At 55.4% G+C, this 14,844-nt stretch overlaps 6 non-coding genes across 6 annotated transcripts; all 6 read left to right on the forward strand.

Moving 5' to 3' along the window:
* The first annotated feature begins 924 nt into the window (after positions 1-924).
* LOC132505113 (small nucleolar RNA SNORD116) lies at positions 925-1,017 on the forward strand. Its single transcript, XR_009535243.1, has one exon. It is a non-coding gene; the product is annotated as a small nucleolar RNA SNORD116 (small nucleolar RNA).
* A 1,950-nt stretch (positions 1,018-2,967) lies between these two features.
* LOC132505745 (small nucleolar RNA SNORD116) lies at positions 2,968-3,059 on the forward strand. Its single transcript, XR_009535514.1, has one exon. It is a non-coding gene; the product is annotated as a small nucleolar RNA SNORD116 (small nucleolar RNA).
* Positions 3,060-5,854: 2,795 nt separating this feature from the next.
* Positions 5,855-5,947, forward strand: LOC132505115 (small nucleolar RNA SNORD116). Its single transcript, XR_009535248.1, has one exon. It is a non-coding gene; the product is annotated as a small nucleolar RNA SNORD116 (small nucleolar RNA).
* A 1,937-nt stretch (positions 5,948-7,884) lies between these two features.
* Positions 7,885-7,977, forward strand: LOC132505119 (small nucleolar RNA SNORD116). Its single transcript, XR_009535251.1, has one exon. It is a non-coding gene; the product is annotated as a small nucleolar RNA SNORD116 (small nucleolar RNA).
* A 1,950-nt stretch (positions 7,978-9,927) lies between these two features.
* Positions 9,928-10,019, forward strand: LOC132505749 (small nucleolar RNA SNORD116). Its single transcript, XR_009535516.1, has one exon. It is a non-coding gene; the product is annotated as a small nucleolar RNA SNORD116 (small nucleolar RNA).
* Positions 10,020-12,814: 2,795 nt separating this feature from the next.
* On the forward strand, positions 12,815-12,907 carry LOC132505124 (small nucleolar RNA SNORD116). Its single transcript, XR_009535265.1, has one exon. It is a non-coding gene; the product is annotated as a small nucleolar RNA SNORD116 (small nucleolar RNA).
* The last annotated feature ends 1,937 nt before the right edge of the window (positions 12,908-14,844 follow it).

The raw sequence follows: 14,844 nt of genomic DNA on the forward strand, positions 1-14,844 counted from the left end.
TGGCAGGTTCTCCGGGTCCACGTATATGTCACACCCACGGCCGGGAGGCAAGTCTGGTTAGCTCATTGTGCTTTGGTCAGAAGTCTTGGTTGTGGGAGAGCGGGAATCCGTGGCCTCTTTCAACAGCCTCCGCGTTTCAGAGTTCGCATTCGGCCTCTTGAAGCTTGAAGGGGGTCTTTCTCCATTCGGGGGGGCGGTTTCCAAAGGCAGTGTGCTGTGTATTAACTGTGGTTTTTACGATTCGGTGTCTGTGCAGAGGGCCTCAGGGACCCAAGGAGACCAAGATGCAGATTCAGAGGAACACAAAGAAGCCCAGAAGCGCGTCCTCGTGCGCAGTTACGGTCACACACGTGCTCACGCGTGAACACACACGTAGACCCTCTCACATACCGGCCAACGTACGTGCCTAACTTTCTGCAGTCGTGCTGTCAGACAAACATTGAGTCCTCAGTAAGGGTAGAGGTCCTTGGGAAGCAGGGTCTGGGCTCACGCTGCGGTAAACATTCGCATGAATCACGTTCTCTGAGGACCCCGGTCCAATTCTGAAGCCTGCGTGATTTATGTCCACTTCTCAGGTGCAGTTGCTGGGCAGCGGTTGCCGTCAGGAAAGGCAAGAAGACTTTCGCGTTGTGTGATGACTGGAGGTGCTCAGGAGAACTGGAAAAGTGAGGTGGGGGCAGGTTGGTAAGCATGGTCCCGGATGACTCAGGAAGGTAGGCGTTCACCCACCCTAAGATGTGCCACTGGATATTAGGTTTTCCTCAGACGGGCCCAGTGGCTTCAAGAGTAGATTGACTGTTGCTCTTGCAGAGTGGCCTGAGGGCTGTGGATTCCCCAGGGTTTTGGAGTACTACGAGGTCATGTCTCCTCTGCAGACCCGCATGGCATGACTGGTTGTGTTCTGCTGCGTCCCAGCACGTGCTTGGATCGATGATGACACCCTTGTATGCATTCCTTGGAAAATCTGAACAAAATGAGTGAGAACCCTCTACCGTCTCCTCATCGAGTCTGAGGTCCAGCACGTTTCCTCTCTCGGGCGTACGGACAGTGAGGAGCGAGGTTGGTAACCTGCGTAGATTTGTGATCCCATTGCCGGAGGAATGACGCCCAAAGGGTGTCTTGCAGGACGTAGAGAAGATAGACATGCTGAGGCGTCTGTGCCGCTCTCCTTGAAGATAGGTGAGTTATGCGAACATGCCCTTTGGCCACTTTGTTCCCTTGTTTGGGAATGTGCAAAGCGAAAAGTTTTTCTCCCACAGGGCATGATGCGTCCGGCCCGTGAGGCACGCAGGACTTTCGAAGAGCCAGAGATTTACCTGGAGCGGTGTGTTGGTGGAACAGCGACGCGGGCACTGTTGCGATGCCGGGTGCGCTGCCGCAGACAGGCACTGTGCCCTTTGAAGCTTCCAGGTCCCCTTGGGTGGCAGGTCCCCTTGGGTGGCAGAGGTCTTCCGTTGGCAATCTGTCTGTGGTTCGCGGGGACAGTGCCTTTGATCTCTGTGAGGTTCTCGGTAGTGTCGCTGTGGCAGTGGAGAAGTGCTAGGATCCGTGGGGTAGGGTCAGTGTCATCAAAGCGGACATGCTTGCGGTCTGTAATCCCTGGTGTACAGTGTCCCCCTGTTTGCATGATGTCTGTGGCTTCCACTAGGGTCGAGTTGCCCAGTGGGCAGGAGGAGGGCACTGAGGAAGAATCTGTCCAGGGTTTGTGCGTTTCCTCGGGGTTCAGGGCAGCCAACACTGCTGCGTGGGTGCTGGCAAAACATGGCAGGGATGGTAGCCTAGCTTCGACTGTGGGGTCCGAACCGTGGTCATGGTTGCTGAAGCCCACCATTTCCTGTGGTGGGCAATCCCATGGTCTCACGGAAAGTGATTTCGCCTAGTTGGCGAGAATTGGCATATAGGCCGAATTTCGTTAGTCCCTTGAGTGGTGCCGGCCCTCATCTTGCCAGTAGCGTGCTGCAGGTCAGGGTCGGCCTGACCAGCGGAGGTTCTCTTGCCTCCGGGAGTGCTGGAAGTGGCCCCAAGTGCACATCAGATGTGCTACTAGCTGGGAGCATCTCCGGGTCCACGTATATGTCATACCCACGGCCGGGAGGCAAGTCTGGTTAGGTCTTTGTGCTTTGGTCAGAAGGCTTGGCTGTGGGAGAGCAGGAATCCATGGCCTATTTCAAAAGCTCCTGGGTTTCAGAATTCGCCTTCCCCCTCTTGAAGCTTGAAGGGGTCTTTCTCCGTTCAGGGAGTGCGGTGTCCAAAGCCAGTGTGCTCTGTTCAACTGTGGCTTTTACGGTTCGTTGTCTCTGTAGAGGGCCTCAGGGACACACGGACACCAAGATGCAGATTCAGAGGAACACAAAGAAGCCCAGAAGTGCGTCCTCGTGAGCAGTTACAGTCACACACATGCACACGCTTGAACACACACATAGACCCTCTCATATACCGGCCAACGTACGTGCCTAACTTTCTGCAGTCGTGCTGTCATACAAACATTGAGTTCTCGGTAAGGGTAGAGGTCCTTGGGAAGCAGGGTCCAGGCTCAGGCCCAGATAATCATTCACATGTATCACGTTCTCTGTTGTCCCTGGTCCAATTCTGAAGCCTGCGTGATTTATGTCCACTTCTGAGGTGCAGTTGCTGGGCAAGGGTGGCCGTATGGAAAGGCAAGAAAACTTTCGCGTTGTGTGATGACGGGAGGTGCTGAGAACTGGAAAAGTGAGGTGGGGGCAGGTTGCTAAGCATGGTCCCGGATGACTCAGGAAGGTAGGCGTTCACCCACCCTAAGATATGCCACTGGATATTAGATTTTCCTCAGACGGGCCCAGTGGCTTCAAGAGTAGATTGACTGTTGCCCTTGCAGAGTGGCCTGAGGGCTGTGGATTTCCCAGGGTTTTGGAGTACTACGAGGTTATGGCTCCTGTGCAGACTTGCATGGCATTCCCGGTTGTGTTCTGCATCGTCTCAGCAGTGCTTGGATCGATGATGACACCCTTGTATGCATTCCTTTGAAAATCTGAACAAAATGAGTGAGACACTCTACCTTCTCCTCATCGAATCTGAGGTCCACAACATTTCCTCTCTCAGGCGTATGGGACAGTGAGGAGAGAAGTAGGTAACCTGTGTAGAGTTGTGATCCCATTGCCAGAGGAATGACCGCCAAAGGGTGTCTTGCAGGATGTAGAGAACATAGACATGCTGAGGGCCAGCGTCCCCTGTTGACATGCATGCAAACACCACTCAGGGCTCCAGACTTGGAGGGGCTCCTGTCTGAGGGTCGACTGTGGCTGCCACTAAGCTGGGTCGTGTGTGAATATCAGGTCACTGCTGAAAGACCGTTGAGGGAATGTGAGGGGGCAGGCTCTCCTGCTGGTCTTCAGAGGCGGAGTGTGTGGTGGTGTAGGCCCAGTGAGCTTGCAGCTTGGAAAGGTGTGCTTTGGCCGGGATCACGCTTTGTGCATGAGGCTTTGGGGTTTAGCTCTGGAAGCCAAAATGAGCAAGCTTCCCTGGTTGGGGCCTGGAGCATCAGGTCAGGCCTGTGGCCCTCTCTGTCGTTTGGTTTGGCTCTTTGAAGTTCTTGAGTGCCCGGTGTGGCTGGAGTAGTGAGTGGGTGTGGACTGGGGTTGGGCTTTGGCGGAAGGGCTGATGGATTAGGCCTAGGTAGGGCCCATGTCAGCTCCTGTATTGCAGCTCCTGGCACAGGTGTTGGCACAAAGTGGGCCATCGTGGAGTGGGGTTAGCACCGAGTGGTGCATTTAAGCCTGCGTGGTGGCTGTTTCGTGGAGAGGAAGGTAAGGCATCATGAGGACATGTCCTGTGTTATGTCGTGGGATGGGCTGTCATTATTGGGGTGCAGGCGCTGGCCACGGCTTCCCAAGGATGTGTCCTGTCCGTGGTGGGTTGGCATCAGCTGCCTATGAAGGGGATGGGTTTGGCAGTTCAAGAGGATGGGGTGAGGTAGGTAACCTGCGGAGAGTTGTGATCCCATTGCTGGAGGAATGACGCCCAAAGGGTGTCTTGCAGGACATAGAGAAGATAGACATGCTGAGGCGTCTGTGCCGCTCTCCTTGAGGATAGGTGAGTTATGCGAATATGCCCTTTGGCCACATTGTTCCCTTGTTTGTGAATATGCAAAGCGAAAAGTTTTTCTCCCACAGGGCATGATGCGTCCGGCCCGGGAGGCACGCAGGACTTTCGAAGAGCCAGAGATTTACCTGGAGCGGTGTGTTGGCGGAACAGCGACGCGGGCACTGTTGCGATGCCGGGTGCGCTGCCGCAGACAGGCACTGTGCCCTTTGAAGCTTCCAGGTCCCCTTGGGTGGCAGAGGTCTTCCGTTGGCAATCTGTCTGTGGTTCTCGGGGACAGTGCCTTTGATCTGTGTGAGGTTCTCTGTAGTGTCGCTGTGGCAGTGGAGAAGTGCCAGGATCCGTGGGGTAGGGTCAGTGTCATCAAAGCAGACATGCTTGCGGTCTGTCATCCCTGGTGTACAGGGTCCCCCTCTTTGCATGATGTCTGTGGCTTCCAATAGGTTCGAGTTGCCCCGTGGGCAGGAGGAGGGCATGGAGGACGGCACGGAGGACGAGGCTGGCAAGGATTTGTGCGTTTCCTCGGGGTTCAGGGCAGCCAAAACTGCTGGCTGGGTGCTGGCGAAACATGGCAGGGATGGTAGCCTAGTTTCGGCTGTGGGGTCTGAACTTGGGTCATGGTTGCTGAAGCCCACCACTTCTTGTGGTGGGCATTCCTATGGGTCCACAGAGAGTGATTTGGCCTAGTTGGCGAGAATTGCCACATAGGCCGAATTTCGTTAGTCCCTTGAGTGGTGCCGGCCCGCATCTTGCCAGTAGCGTGCTGCAGGTCAGGGTCGTCCCGACCAGCGGAGGTTCTCTTGCCTCCAGGAGTGCTCAAAGAGGCCCAAAGTGCACATCAGATGTGCTACTAGCTGGCAGGGTCTCTGGGTCCACGTATATGTCATACCCACGGCCGGGAGGCAAGACTGGTTAGGTCTTTGTGCTTTGGTCAGAAGGCTTGGCTGTGGGAGAGCGGGAATCCGTGGCCTATTTCAAAAGCCCCTGGGTTTCAGAGTTTGCATTCGGCCTCTTGAAGCTTGAAGGGGTCTTTCTCCATTTAGGGAGGGCGGTGTCCAGTGCCAGTGCGCTGCGTATCAACTGTGGCTTTTACGGTTCGGTGTCCCTGTGGAGGACCTCAGGGACACACGGAGACCAAGATGCGGATTCAGAGGAACACAAAGAAGCCAAGAAGCGCGTCCTCGTGAGCAGTTACAGTCATATACACGCACAGGTGTGAACACACACATAGACCCTCTGACATACCGGCCAACGTACGTGCCTAAGTTTCTGCAGTCGTGTTGTCCGACAAACAAGAGTTCTCAGTAAGGGTAGAGGTCCTTGAGAAGCAGGGTCCGGGCTCAAGCCCAGGTAAACATTCGCATGAATCACGTTCTCAGAGGACCCGGGTCCAATTCTGAAGCCTGCGTGATTTATGTCCACTTCTCAGGTGCGGTTTCTGGGCAAGGGTGGCCGACAGTAAAGCAAGACGACTTTCGCCTTGTGTGATGACTGGAGGTGCTAAGGAGAACTGGAAAAGTGAGGTGGGGACAGGTTTCTAAGCGTGGTCCCGGATGACTCAGGAAGGTAGGCGTTCACTCAGCCTAAGATGTGCCATTGGATACTAGGTTTTCCTCAGACGGGCCCAGTGGCTTCAAGAGTAGTTTGACTGTTGCTCTTGCAGAGTGGCCTGAGGGCTGTGGATTCCCCAGGGTTTTGGAATATTATGAGGTCATGGATCCTCTGCAGACCCGCATGGCATGCCTGGTTGTGTTCTGCTGCGTCCCAGCACGTGCTTGGATCGATGATGACACCCTTGTATGCATTCCTTGGAAAATCTGAACAAAATGAGTGAGAACCCTCTACCGTCTCCTCATCGAGTCTGAGGTCCAGCACGTTTCCTCTCTCGGGCGTACGGACAGTGAGGAGCGAGGTTGGTAACCTGCGTAGATTTGTGATCCCATTGCCGGAGGAATGACGCCCAAAGGGTGTCTTGCAGGACGTAGAGAAGATAGACATGCTGAGGCGTCTGTGCCGCTCTCCTTGAAGATAGGTGAGTTATGCGAACATGCCCTTTGGCCACTTTGTTCCCTTGTTTGGGAATGTGCAAAGCGAAAAGTTTTTCTCCCACAGGGCATGATGCGTCTGGCCCGGGAGGCACGCAGGACTTTCGAAGAGCCAGAGATTTACCTGGAGCGGTGTGTTGGCGGAACAGCGACGCGGGCACTGTTGCGATGCCGGGTGCGCTGCCGCAGACAGGCACTGTGCCCTTTGAAGCTTCCAGGTCCCCTTGGGTGGCAGAGGTCTTCCGTTGGCAATCTGTCTGTGGTTCTCGAGGGCAGTGCCTTTGATCTCTGTGAGGTTCTCGGTAGTGTCGCTGTGGCAGTGGAGAAGTGCCAGGATCCGTGGGGTAGAGTCAGTGTCATCAAAGCGAACGTGCTTGCGATCTGTCATCGCAGGTGTACAGTGTCCCCCTGTTTGCACGATGTCTGTGGCTTCCAATAGGGTCGAGTTGCCCCGTGGGCAGGAGGAGGCCACGGAGGACGAGGCTGGCAAGGATTTGTGCGTTTCCTCAGGGTTCAGGGCCGCCAACCCTGCTGGGTGGGTGCTGGCGAAACGTGGCAGGGATGGTAGCCTAGTTTCGGCTGTGGGGTCTGAACTTGGGTCATGGTTGCTGAAGCCCATCATTTCCTGTGGTGGGCATTCCTGTGGGCCCACAGAAAGTGATGTGGCCTAGTTGGCGAGAATAGGCACATAGGCCAAATTTCGTTACCCCTCGAGTGGTGCCGGGCTGCATGTTGCCTGTAGCCTGCCGCAGGTGAGGGTCGGCCCGACCAGCGGAGGTTGTCTTGCCTCCGGGAGTGCTGGAAGTGGCCCCAAGCGCACATCAGATGTGCTAGTAGCTGGCAGGTTCTCCGGGTCCACGTATATGTCACACCCACGGCCGGGAGGCAAGTCTGGTTAGCTCATTGTGCTTTGGTCAGAAGTCTTGGTTGTGGGAGAGCGGGAATCCGTGGCCTCTTTCAACAGCCTCCGCGTTTCAGAGTTCGCATTCGGCCTCTTGAAGCTTGAAGGGGGTCTTTCTCCATTCGGGGGGGCGGTTTCCAAAGGCAGTGTGCTGTGTATTAACTGTGGTTTTTACGATTCGGTGTCTGTGCAGAGGGCCTCAGGGACCCAAGGAGACCAAGATGCAGATTCAGAGGAACACAAAGAAGCCCAGAAGCGCGTCCTCGTGCGCAGTTACGGTCACACACGTGCTCACGCGTGAACACACACGTAGACCCTCTCACATACCGGCCAACGTACGTGCCTAACTTTCTGCAGTCGTGCTGTCAGACAAACATTGAGTCCTCAGTAAGGGTAGAGGTCCTTGGGAAGCAGGGTCTGGGCTCACGCTGCGGTAAACATTCGCATGAATCACGTTCTCTGAGGACCCCGGTCCAATTCTGAAGCCTGCGTGATTTATGTCCACTTCTCAGGTGCAGTTGCTGGGCAGCGGTTGCCGTCAGGAAAGGCAAGAAGACTTTCGCGTTGTGTGATGACTGGAGGTGCTCAGGAGAACTGGAAAAGTGAGGTGGGGGCAGGTTGGTAAGCATGGTCCCGGATGACTCAGGAAGGTAGGCGTTCACCCACCCTAAGATGTGCCACTGGATATTAGGTTTTCCTCAGACGGGCCCAGTGGCTTCAAGAGTAGATTGACTGTTGCTCTTGCAGAGTGGCCTGAGGGCTGTGGATTCCCCAGGGTTTTGGAGTACTACGAGGTCATGTCTCCTCTGCAGACCCGCATGGCATGACTGGTTGTGTTCTGCTGCGTCCCAGCACGTGCTTGGATCGATGATGACACCCTTGTATGCATTCCTTGGAAAATCTGAACAAAATGAGTGAGAACCCTCTACCGTCTCCTCATCGAGTCTGAGGTCCAGCACGTTTCCTCTCTCGGGCGTACGGACAGTGAGGAGCGAGGTTGGTAACCTGCGTAGATTTGTGATCCCATTGCCGGAGGAATGACGCCCAAAGGGTGTCTTGCAGGACGTAGAGAAGATAGACATGCTGAGGCGTCTGTGCCGCTCTCCTTGAAGATAGGTGAGTTATGCGAACATGCCCTTTGGCCACTTTGTTCCCTTGTTTGGGAATGTGCAAAGCGAAAAGTTTTTCTCCCACAGGGCATGATGCGTCCGGCCCGTGAGGCACGCAGGACTTTCGAAGAGCCAGAGATTTACCTGGAGCGGTGTGTTGGTGGAACAGCGACGCGGGCACTGTTGCGATGCCGGGTGCGCTGCCGCAGACAGGCACTGTGCCCTTTGAAGCTTCCAGGTCCCCTTGGGTGGCAGGTCCCCTTGGGTGGCAGAGGTCTTCCGTTGGCAATCTGTCTGTGGTTCGCGGGGACAGTGCCTTTGATCTCTGTGAGGTTCTCGGTAGTGTCGCTGTGGCAGTGGAGAAGTGCTAGGATCCGTGGGGTAGGGTCAGTGTCATCAAAGCGGACATGCTTGCGGTCTGTAATCCCTGGTGTACAGTGTCCCCCTGTTTGCATGATGTCTGTGGCTTCCACTAGGGTCGAGTTGCCCAGTGGGCAGGAGGAGGGCACTGAGGAAGAATCTGTCCAGGGTTTGTGCGTTTCCTCGGGGTTCAGGGCAGCCAACACTGCTGCGTGGGTGCTGGCAAAACATGGCAGGGATGGTAGCCTAGCTTCGACTGTGGGGTCCGAACCGTGGTCATGGTTGCTGAAGCCCACCATTTCCTGTGGTGGGCAATCCCATGGTCTCACGGAAAGTGATTTCGCCTAGTTGGCGAGAATTGGCATATAGGCCGAATTTCGTTAGTCCCTTGAGTGGTGCCGGCCCTCATCTTGCCAGTAGCGTGCTGCAGGTCAGGGTCGGCCTGACCAGCGGAGGTTCTCTTGCCTCCGGGAGTGCTGGAAGTGGCCCCAAGTGCACATCAGATGTGCTACTAGCTGGGAGCATCTCCGGGTCCACGTATATGTCATACCCACGGCCGGGAGGCAAGTCTGGTTAGGTCTTTGTGCTTTGGTCAGAAGGCTTGGCTGTGGGAGAGCAGGAATCCATGGCCTATTTCAAAAGCTCCTGGGTTTCAGAATTCGCCTTCCCCCTCTTGAAGCTTGAAGGGGTCTTTCTCCGTTCAGGGAGTGCGGTGTCCAAAGCCAGTGTGCTCTGTTCAACTGTGGCTTTTACGGTTCGTTGTCTCTGTAGAGGGCCTCAGGGACACACGGACACCAAGATGCAGATTCAGAGGAACACAAAGAAGCCCAGAAGTGCGTCCTCGTGAGCAGTTACAGTCACACACATGCACACGCTTGAACACACACATAGACCCTCTCATATACCGGCCAACGTACGTGCCTAACTTTCTGCAGTCGTGCTGTCATACAAACATTGAGTTCTCGGTAAGGGTAGAGGTCCTTGGGAAGCAGGGTCCAGGCTCAGGCCCAGATAATCATTCACATGTATCACGTTCTCTGTTGTCCCTGGTCCAATTCTGAAGCCTGCGTGATTTATGTCCACTTCTGAGGTGCAGTTGCTGGGCAAGGGTGGCCGTATGGAAAGGCAAGAAAACTTTCGCGTTGTGTGATGACGGGAGGTGCTGAGAACTGGAAAAGTGAGGTGGGGGCAGGTTGCTAAGCATGGTCCCGGATGACTCAGGAAGGTAGGCGTTCACCCACCCTAAGATATGCCACTGGATATTAGATTTTCCTCAGACGGGCCCAGTGGCTTCAAGAGTAGATTGACTGTTGCTCTTGCAGAGTGGCCTGAGGGCTGTGGATTTCCCAGGGTTTTGGAGTACTACGAGGTTATGGCTCCTGTGCAGACTTGCATGGCATTCCCGGTTGTGTTCTGCATCGTCTCAGCAGTGCTTGGATCGATGATGACACCCTTGTATGCATTCCTTTGAAAATCTGAACAAAATGAGTGAGACACTCTACCTTCTCCTCATCGAATCTGAGGTCCACAACATTTCCTCTCTCAGGCGTATGGGACAGTGAGGAGAGAAGTAGGTAACCTGTGTAGAGTTGTGATCCCATTGCCAGAGGAATGACCGCCAAAGGGTGTCTTGCAGGATGTAGAGAACATAGACATGCTGAGGGCCAGCGTCCCCTGTTGACATGCATGCAAACACCACTCAGGGCTCCAGACTTGGAGGGGCTCCTGTCTGAGGGTCGACTGTGGCTGCCACTAAGCTGGGTCGTGTGTGAATATCAGGTCACTGCTGAAAGACCGTTGAGGGAATGTGAGGGGGCAGGCTCTCCTGCTGGTCTTCAGAGGCGGAGTGTGTGGTGGTGTAGGCCCAGTGAGCTTGCAGCTTGGAAAGGTGTGCTTTGGCCGGGATCACGCTTTGTGCATGAGGCTTTGGGGTTTAGCTCTGGAAGCCAAAATGAGCAAGCTTCCCTGGTTGGGGCCTGGAGCATCAGGTCAGGCCTGTGGCCCTCTCTGTCGTTTGGTTTGGCTCTTTGAAGTTCTTGAGTGCCCGGTGTGGCTGGAGTAGTGAGTGGGTGTGGACTGGGGTTGGGCTTTGGCGGAAGGGCTGATGGATTAGGCCTAGGTAGGGCCCATGTCAGCTCCTGTATTGCAGCTCCTGGCACAGGTGTTGGCACAAAGTGGGCCATCGTGGAGTGGGGTTAGCACCGAGTGGTGCATTTAAGCCTGCGTGGTGGCTGTTTCGTGGAGAGGAAGGTAAGGCATCATGAGGACATGTCCTGTGTTATGTCGTGGGATGGGCTGTCATTATTGGGGTGCAGGCGCTGGCCACGGCTTCCCAAGGATGTGTCCTGTCCGTGGTGGGTTGGCATCAGCTGCCTATGAAGGGGATGGGTTTGGCAGTTCAAGAGGATGGGGTGAGGTAGGTAACCTGCGGAGAGTTGTGATCCCATTGCTGGAGGAATGACGCCCAAAGGGTGTCTTGCAGGACATAGAGAAGATAGACATGCTGAGGCGTCTGTGCCGCTCTCCTTGAGGATAGGTGAGTTATGCGAATATGCCCTTTGGCCACATTGTTCCCTTGTTTGTGAATATGCAAAGCGAAAAGTTTTTCTCCCACAGGGCATGATGCGTCCGGCCCGGGAGGCACGCAGGACTTTCGAAGAGCCAGAGATTTACCTGGAGCGGTGTGTTGGTGGAACAGCGACGCGGGCACTGTTGCGATGCCGGGTGCGCTGCCGCAGACAGGCACTGTGCCCTTTGAAGCTTCCAGGTCCCCTTGGGTGGCAGAGGTCTTCCGTTGGCAATCTGTCTGTGGTTCTCGGGGACAGTGCCTTTGATCTGTGTGAGGTTCTCTGTAGTGTCGCTGTGGCAGTGGAGAAGTGCCAGGATCCGTGGGGTAGGGTCAGTGTCATCAAAGCAGACATGCTTGCGGTCTGTCATCCCTGGTGTACAGGGTCCCCCTCTTTGCATGATGTCTGTGGCTTCCAATAGGTTCGAGTTGCCCCGTGGGCAGGAGGAGGGCATGGAGGACGGCACGGAGGACGAGGCTGGCAAGGATTTGTGCGTTTCCTCGGGGTTCAGGGCAGCCAAAACTGCTGGCTGGGTGCTGGCGAAACATGGCAGGGATGGTAGCCTAGTTTCGGCTGTGGGGTCTGAACTTGGGTCATGGTTGCTGAAGCCCACCACTTCTTGTGGTGGGCATTCCTATGGGTCCACAGAGAGTGATTTGGCCTAGTTGGCGAGAATTGCCACATAGGCCGAATTTCGTTAGTCCCTTGAGTGGTGCCGGCCCGCATCTTGCCAGTAGCGTGCTGCAGGTCAGGGTCGTCCCGACCAGCGGAGGTTCTCTTGCCTCCAGGAGTGCTCAAAGAGGCCCAAAGTGCACATCAGATGTGCTACTAGCTGGCAGGGTCTCTGGGTCCACGTATATGTCATACCCACGGCCGGGAGGCAAGACTGGTTAGGTCTTTGTGCTTTGGTCAGAAGGCTTGGCTGTGGGAGAGCGGGAATCCGTGGCCTATTTCAAAAGCCCCTGGGTTTCAGAGTTTGCATTCGGCCTCTTGAAGCTTGAAGGGGTCTTTCTCCATTTAGGGAGGGCGGTGTCCAGTGCCAGTGCGCTGCGTATCAACTGTGGCTTTTACGGTTCGGTGTCCCTGTGGAGGACCTCAGGGACACACGGAGACCAAGATGCGGATTCAGAGGAACACAAAGAAGCCAAGAAGCGCGTCCTCGTGAGCAGTTACAGTCATATACACGCACAGGTGTGAACACACACATAGACCCTCTGACATACCGGCCAACGTACGTGCCTAAGTTTCTGCAGTCGTGTTGTCCGACAAACAAGAGTTCTCAGTAAGGGTAGAGGTCCTTGAGAAGCAGGGTCCGGGCTCAAGCCCAGGTAAACATTCGCATGAATCACGTTCTCAGAGGACCCGGGTCCAATTCTGAAGCCTGCGTGATTTATGTCCACTTCTCAGGTGCGGTTTCTGGGCAAGGGTGGCCGACAGTAAAGCAAGACGACTTTCGCCTTGTGTGATGACTGGAGGTGCTAAGGAGAACTGGAAAAGTGAGGTGGGGACAGGTTTCTAAGCGTGGTCCCGGATGACTCAGGAAGGTAGGCGTTCACTCAGCCTAAGATGTGCCATTGGATACTAGGTTTTCCTCAGACGGGCCCAGTGGCTTCAAGAGTAGTTTGACTGTTGCTCTTGCAGAGTGGCCTGAGGGCTGTGGATTCCCCAGGGTTTTGGAATATTATGAGGTCATGGATCCTCTGCAGACCCGCATGGCATGCCTGGTTGTGTTCTGCTGCGTCCCAGCACGTGCTTGGATCGATGATGACACCCTTGTATGCATTCCTTGGAAAATCTGAACAAAATGAGTGAGAACCCTCTACCGTCTCCTCATCGAGTCTGAGGTCCAGCACGTTTCCTCTCTCGGGCGTACGGACAGTGAGGAGCGAGGTTGGTAACCTGCGTAGATTTGTGATCCCATTGCCGGAGGAATGACGCCCAAAGGGTGTCTTGCAGGACGTAGAGAAGATAGACATGCTGAGGCGTCTGTGCCGCTCTCCTTGAAGATAGGTGAGTTATGCGAACATGCCCTTTGGCCACTTTGTTCCCTTGTTTGGGAATGTGCAAAGCGAAAAGTTTTTCTCCCACAGGGCATGATGCGTCTGGCCCGGGAGGCACGCAGGACTTTCGAAGAGCCAGAGATTTACCTGGAGCGGTGTGTTGGCGGAACAGCGACGCGGGCACTGTTGCGATGCCGGGTGCGCTGCCGCAGACAGGCACTGTGCCCTTTGAAGCTTCCAGGTCCCCTTGGGTGGCAGAGGTCTTCCGTTGGCAATCTGTCTGTGGTTCTCGAGGGCAGTGCCTTTGATCTCTGTGAGGTTCTCGGTAGTGTCGCTGTGGCAGTGGAGAAGTGCCAGGATCCGTGGGGTAGAGTCAGTGTCATCAAAGCGAACGTGCTTGCGATCTGTCATCGCAGGTGTACAGTGTCCCCCTGTTTGCACGATGTCTGTGGCTTCCAATAGGGTCGAGTTGCCCCGTGGGCAGGAGGAGGCCACGGAGGACGAGGCTGGCAAGGATTTGTGCGTTTCCTCAGGGTTCAGGGCCGCCAACCCTGCTGGGTGGGTGCTGGCGAAACGTGGCAGGGATGGTAGCCTAGTTTCGGCTGTGGGGTCTGAACTTGGGTCATGGCTGCTGAAGCCCATCATTTCCTGTGGTGGGCATTCCTGTGGGCCCACAGAAAGTGATGTGGCCTAGTTGGCGAGAATAGGCACATAGGCCAAATTTCGTTACCCCTCGAGTGGTGCCGGGCTGCATGTTGCCTGTAGCCTGCCGCAGGTGAGGGTCGGCCCGACCAGCGGAGGTTGTCTTGCCTCCGGGAGTGCTGGAAGTGGCCCCAAGCGCACATCAGATGTGCTAGTAGCTGGCAGGTTCTCCGGGTCCACGTATATGTCACACCCACGGCCGGGAGGCAAGTCTGGTTAGCTCATTGTGCTTTGGTCAGAAGTCTTGGTTGTGGGAGAGCGGGAATCCGTGGCCTCTTTCAACAGCCTCCGCGTTTCAGAGTTCGCATTCGGCCTCTTGAAGCTTGAAGGGGGTCTTTCTCCATTCGGGGGGGCGGTTTCCAAAGGCAGTGTGCTGTGTATTAACTGTGGTTTTTACGATTCGGTGTCTGTGCAGAGGGCCTCAGGGACCCAAGGAGACCAAGATGCAGATTCAGAGGAACACAAAGAAGCCCAGAAGCGCGTCCTCGTGCGCAGTTACGGTCACACACGTGCTCACGCGTGAACACACACGTAGACCCTCTCACATACCGGCCAACGTACGTGCCTAACTTTCTGCAGTCGTGCTGTCAGACAAACATTGAGTCCTCAGTAAGGGTAGAGGTCCTTGGGAAGCAGGGTCTGGGCTCACGCTGCGGTAAACATTCGCATGAATCACGTTCTCTGAGGACCCCGGTCCAATTCTGAAGCCTGCGTGATTTATGTCCACTTCTCAGGTGCAGTTGCTGGGCAGCGGTTGCCGTCAGGAAAGGCAAGAAGACTTTCGCGTTGTGTGATGACTGGAGGTGCTCAGGAGAACTGGAAAAGTGAGGTGGGGGCAGGTTGGTAAGCATGGTCCCGGATGACTCAGGAAGGTAGGCGTTCACCCACCCTAAGATGTGCCACTGGATATTAGGTTTTCCTCAGACGGGCCCAGTGGCTTCAAGAGTAGATTGACTGTTGCTCTTGCAGAGTGGCCTGAGGGCTGTGGATTCCCCAGGGTTTTGGAGTACTACGAGGTCATGTCTCCTCTGCAGACCCGCATGGCATGACTGGTTGTGTTCTGCTGCGTCCCAGCACGTGCTT

Source organism: Lagenorhynchus albirostris, chromosome 1 (assembly GCF_949774975.1).
Source record: "Lagenorhynchus albirostris chromosome 1, mLagAlb1.1, whole genome shotgun sequence".
Classification (NCBI taxonomy): Eukaryota; Metazoa; Chordata; class Mammalia; order Artiodactyla; family Delphinidae; genus Lagenorhynchus; species Lagenorhynchus albirostris.